Source organism: Biomphalaria glabrata, chromosome 2 (assembly GCF_947242115.1).
Source record: "Biomphalaria glabrata chromosome 2, xgBioGlab47.1, whole genome shotgun sequence".
Lineage (NCBI taxonomy): Eukaryota > Metazoa > Mollusca > Gastropoda > Planorbidae > Biomphalaria > Biomphalaria glabrata.
Genome location: NC_074712.1, coordinates 40,358,358 through 40,364,799, shown reverse-complemented (window position 1 = coordinate 40,364,799; position 6,442 = coordinate 40,358,358).

Below are 6,442 nucleotides of genomic sequence, written 5' to 3'. Positions count from 1 at the left end.
AAATCAAAATAGCTAATAGGCTTAAATCCATTTTTTCAAATTAAAACATTTGATTTTAGGCCTACATATAGATTCTATTTGATTAAAATTTTAGATGAATAGACTTAATTTTGTATGTTCATGTGTTAAAGTATAAAGTAGATCGTTGTAGATCTAAATCTACACTAATCTAGAGTTAAAAATTGGCTTTTTTTTTATAGAGTTCATTCTGTGTTGCGCATGCGTGACCTTTTTTCATGAATGAATATAGGCCTATCTCAACACGGCTACGCAACATTAGCGAACAGCGAACGAATGTATTAAAATGCTTTAGAAAAACAAATTTGAATGTTAAATTGATTAAAATATCAAATGAATGGACAATAATTAGTATGTTTATGCGTTAAAGCACAAAACTATCTTTGCGAAAAGAAGTTTTATCATCTTAGAGCATGTCTTTCCACCCAGAAAATTGTCAGTTGTTAAGAGTAACAAAAAAACTAAAACAAATTAATTCCACTTATCTTATTCATGGCAAACCAGTAACACAGACTAAAAACGCAAAATACCTAGGTGTTATAATAAATGAAAAACTGTCATGGAATCCACATATTGATGAAACTACAAAAAAATCAAACAAAGCATTAGGATTTATTAAAAGAAATTTCTATAAATCAAATAAGAACATAAAACTAAAATGTTATTTAACCTTGGTACACGTTAGGCCAATAATAGAATATGCATCCTCTGTTTGGGACCCCTCAACTCAAGAAAACATTAAGAAACTAGAACAGACACAAAATAGAGCAGTGCGATTCATAACAAACGAATATTCACATTTGACTAGAGCAGTGGTTCCCAAACTTTTTTGTCTCGTAGACCCCTTGCCATGTTTTCTGGTTTTCGGTAGACCCCCTGCTTAACTTGTATTGCAATTTTTGCAGATTCATCAACTCATTTTTAAAACTAATTTCTAACTGTATTGAGTCGAAGAGTGAAAAAGTAATTTAAAGCTACACAAAAAGTTACAATCTTTTTTGACTGATAAAATTTAAACCAAAAAAAAAAAAATATGTATTGCTGGAATCACCAAACACACTAGAAATTTTTTTTTTTTTTTTTTGTATGTTCATCATTTGTTATTACGGTTATTATGCTTCATATAGAAATTTTTGTTCTATGAAGTAGTCTTTCAAACATTAAATATTAATTAATTAATCAATTTGCCTTAAATATCATTTTAAAAGTTTTCGAAAAGAGCAGTTTCTAGTGTGATTTTTCACATCTGGCTCAAATATTGGGCCCGCGGAGCTGTTTTCACTTACATGACAAGGGTCAAAGATGAGTTACTGGTGCCTAAATCAGTAAGCTTTGGCAGGAGGGACTCATTAGCCTTGGCTTGCAGCCCACCAAGCCAAAGGAAAACTGAATTCAATAATCTGCTGCTTTGCAGCTATACCCAAACATGGGAAAGGTTTCGTGGGTCAGCCCTGGGGATAAATATGGAGCAGAAGACCATTAGGCAGTTTGCAGCTTTAATGCTCATCCCACCGATGTGCCCTTGAACTATAGTGTTTCTTAAAGAAATTTGTTGCATAATAACAGATTTACGTTTATGTAAAACAGTTTTTAAAACTACTTCAATGGCTGGTAAAATCAATGTTTTATCTATAGTGTTTTCCATATTTGGCTATAGGTAAAGAGATCTTATAAGACACTCACAAATCACCATCTTTTCTATATGATGTTGAAGAAAGATTGTGTGGGTTTATTCTGAACTTTATTTTTGAGTTTTTGAAATTTTTTATCACCTTTATTTTTTTACGAGGGTAGCATCGTCTCAAATAATCCTCCAGTGTAATTGGTTTCATATGGTCATAAAAAGGCACTTAGACATCCGCTTATTTAACCAAGGAAATAAATAATCTATGATGTAAAATCTAGATTTCGTTTTGTTAAACATTAGTTACATGGAGACAAAATAACTATTTACATAAGTATTGAAATTAAATACAACAATTTTACATTTCAATAGCAGGACAAATATTTATAACTAAATTACAAATTATTTATACGTGCTTGAAATACTTACATTAACGGAGTGTGAAAATTATAACTTTCTTTAATTGAAATTCATCAGCGTAGACCCCCATGGACATCTCATAGACCCCCAATTTACTTTTTCATTTTCATGGACCCCCTGGAGGTCTTCGTAGACCCCTGGGGGTCTATATAGACCACTTTGGGAATCACTGGACTAGAGTAACACCTTTAGTAAAATCACTAAATTTAGAAAGCCTTCAGGACAGAAGGCTCAAAAGTAAAGTAGCAATAATACATAAAACACTGAACCATAATCTTCAAATACAAAATAAACAAAATTTAATAAAATACTCTGAAAGACACAAAGATAAAGGCACATTCCTCGTCCCATATGCTAGGACAAATTCATACACATACTTCGCTTCTTCCCTAGTGCTATTAGAGCATGGAATGGGTTGCCTGAGCTAGCCAGGAAAACCAGTGACTTGGCAGAATTTAAGTCATTGGTTAATATGCATGACTAAATGCATGACACGTAGGACGTAATCATCTTTTTTGAAGTAACGTCTGTATTATATAAGATAAGATAAGATAAGAGTTTTAGACCTAGACCTAGGAATAGACTCAGTAGAGAGATGTGTTAATGTGTAACCATTTGGTATTGTCTAATGAAAGAATGTTCGCCAGGAAATCTGTAGTCACAGATATCAGGAACTAATTTATGTAAAAAAAAATGCTTTTGAAACACAAAATTGAAGGTTAATTTTATTAAATAATGAAATCAATGGATCTTCTTTTGTATTTTCATGTGTCAAAGTAAAAAACTATGTGCGCAAAGTGTATTTCTTAAAATTAGATCTAGGTCTAAATCCTTTCGATCTTTTCTCATGTCAACATTGTTAACCATGGCCTAGATCCATAAAATACTATAGCAATAATAGAGTCGGACAACTTTATTATTTTTTTAGGGTCTTAAGTTTGTTTTAGGGCTACAATACACACACTACGGTCTAAGTTAGTACCCAAGGAACATTCCTGCCTAGTTTTATCAAGATTGGTCGAGCGGTTTTGATGTCTATAAGTAACATATATACATACACATCACATTCTACTTTATAATATAGATAAACAAATTATGAAACGGTCGTCAAGTATCAATAAAATAACAAGTGGGAATAACAAAGATAGATCTAAGAACACTGACATATATATATATATAGCCAGGGGATACGAATGTATCATCATTGAACGTGATTTTTATAGGTAGTTACTTCTCTTTTTTTTTTTTTTTTAAATAATTGTTATTCGAAAATATTTGTTGTTGTTCGTTGTTGCAGTATACTTTTTCAACCACTGAAATTACTGTTCATTAAATGCGTCTAATCGCACAGTGAAGAAAATTTAACACTAGCTAAATCATATTTACCTAAGCCAATGAACGAAAAAGATTTTATTGTTGGGGGTCGCCATCTAGTTTAAAATTGTATTAGGGGGTTGAGGAGTAAAAAAGGTTGAGAACCGCTGATCTAGACAAACAATAATTTAAATTTGTGCGATTGGAAATATTTGATTAATTGTTGTTATTGGACACAACTTTCGTGCTTATAGCATGCTCATTGCGCTACGGTCCAATCACTTTTGTGTCCAGTGGGGGTAGGGCATATGGAAGCTTTCCATACTGTTTTTTCAAAAACAATTTTTTTTTAAATTTAAGTCTAAATTCGAAATCGAGGTCTCGAGCCTACGTGATTGTAAGCAGAAACACTATATAGCCACTGCTAGCTATACAAGTAGTTGCGAAAATCGAAGGTTTTATGGTTAGCTTATTTAGTTAGTTTAATTTTTTTTCGCCAACGACCTTATTCTCTACACAATAGGCTTATATCCCCTTAGGTAGTACTGTCTAGTGTCTATATAAAATAAAAGTAATTAATTGCGACTAATTGATCAAATAATTTGTCAATTTTTCGATTGATTCGTCTGTTGCATCCACAATGAATAAAAGTGCAAAGTTTTAACTTGATCCGAGAATGGGAAGTGTGAGAAAATAACGTGTATGTAACCTACAAGATTTTTACCAAAGTGGGTTGATATAAGCTTCGTAATAAAAATTTCGAAATAAAAGATAGCATACTTAAATGAAATTAAACTTTTTTTTATTGCTATTCTATGGGCTATAGCGCATCTTTTATGATTATAGTATGCTCAGTAAGCTATTGTTCAAGTACTTTTTTTTTTGTAGACCGATCGGAGAGGTATCTGGGAGAAGGTTTCCATGCTGCATCCAGACGCTCAGCTCGAGTCAGGTTTCGAACTTAATCCCGCTTGATAGGAAGCCAAGTTTTTGAAACCTCTCAGCCATACATCCCACGAGGCTCACGCCCGATCACGCATATTACAGACGTAGTATTATTTAAACTTCAAATTTTCTCGCATTATAAAAAGTCTAGTATCGGCAGCGTTGCAACTTTATCCGACTTTTTGAAACGCGGTTGTATTATGGATAATTATGCGCTTTAGACGCCCGGAGAATGCTTTTTTTTTCACCTCAAAATGCAGGAGAACGCCCTTTTTTTTTAGTGTGAAAAAGTGTGCTTTGTGAACGTTAGGAGATGAATTTCAGAAACTTAAGGAAAGGAGTTATTCTTCTTCAACTAGCCAGCTTTTTTTTCCTGAGCTGTAAGCTTCACCAAACTGATGACAACATTTTCAGTAAAAACTACACATTGGTACACGAACCAAGACAAACAAATTTATTTATTTTGCTACGTTGTTAATCTCCTACATTCTCTTTTAAATTAAATTAAAAGTTAGCTGTAGACCAGCTTAAATCAAATGTACTAGATGTGTTTACACTTTTTTTCTGAAGCATTTGGTAGGCCTACATGTTTTTACTCAATTGTTCAATACATGGTTTTATATGAGAGAGAAAGTTATAATGGTGTTGTTTTTTTCATTACTATTTAGTTCACTGTGTAATACTGTAAACAAAGAGTCAGCAAAAGATAAGACGAGCAAGCTTTCAAACACTTTAATTCTTCCGGCAAATACCAAATGGCTAGAAAGTGCTGAGAAAGTGGATGTGTTACTCGCCGAAAAAAAAAAGAATCCTTGTTTGGCTTTCTCTGCTTTCTTTTCTCACCAAGATCAAATACATCTGCATTTTAAATCTAACGATCAATTCAATGAATGCCGGAGGTTGAAAAAAAACAAGTTTTAATGTAAACAAATTAAACACGCAACGAGAATATATAATATTAACAATATCTTAGTATCCAGTGAAAGATTTGTCTGTGAACAATTCGTCGGTGAACGAATTGTCAGTGAACGATTAGTCGTGTGAACGATTTGTCGTGAATCAACTGTCGGCGAACAAGTTATCTTTGAACAAGTTGTCTATGAGCAAGTTGTCGGTGAGTGAAATGTCGGGTGAACGAATAGTCGCCTGAACGAATTGTCGGGTGAACGAATTGCCGGGTGAACGAATTGTCGCGTGAATGAAAAGTCGTGAACAATTTGTCGGTGAACGAAACGTCAGTGAACGAATTGTCGTAGAACTGTCGGAGAAGCTCCCTCAAGTTTTCCGGCCTGGAACTTTTTTTCATCCCGACCTCACATCCGTGGCAGTTCCTCACCTTCGAAGTGCCCCTGGGGACATTGGTGACATCCTTCTACCATTGCTTGACACCTCCCCACCGTGGACTGGGAATTCCTCACCAAAGCGCACAAGCACCAAACCGATAGGTCTGGCCGGACAGGACAGCACCGCCTTTCTGGGCTCGGCTCCGGCTGACACAGTCAGTTTACCGAGTGGACATATTCCACCCACGCCAGCCAGGGCTACAGCACATGCCCTGTTCATTAGTTGCCCTTAGTCAGTCCACTAAAACCAAGAGGGTTTCAAATCCTCATAACCCACTTCACTCGAGCTGGGGTTAAGCGAGACTACCGTAACAGTACCCATGGTCTTGGTATTAACACTCAAGACAGAGCTACGTGGGGAGATTTATTGGATCAGATTGTTTAAGAAATAATCACCTGATTTGAGCAACTTCATGATGAGGCATATAAATAGGAGTTTTGTTGCTCTTCAGTCAAATGAATCCTCAGGATGAAATCAGTTTAGAAAGTGCTTTAAAAGACATTGACAAAAATTGCGTTTGGAGGGAAAGAGGATTCAACGGTTTGTGGCAATTTCTTCAGAAGCCTTCGAACTTCCGAAACAAGAACCGGTTGATCTCTTTTAATATATAAACATCGGTTAGATTATTTATTCCCGAATATTGTCACCATGATTTGCATATTTAGGCCAATAACAATTGTGTTAAGTGTGGCTTCATGCTGTCTCGCTTCATGTGAGCGAAGTTTCTTCCAAATTAAAGCTGCGACCAAGAATTACTTGCAATCAACGAATCACAAG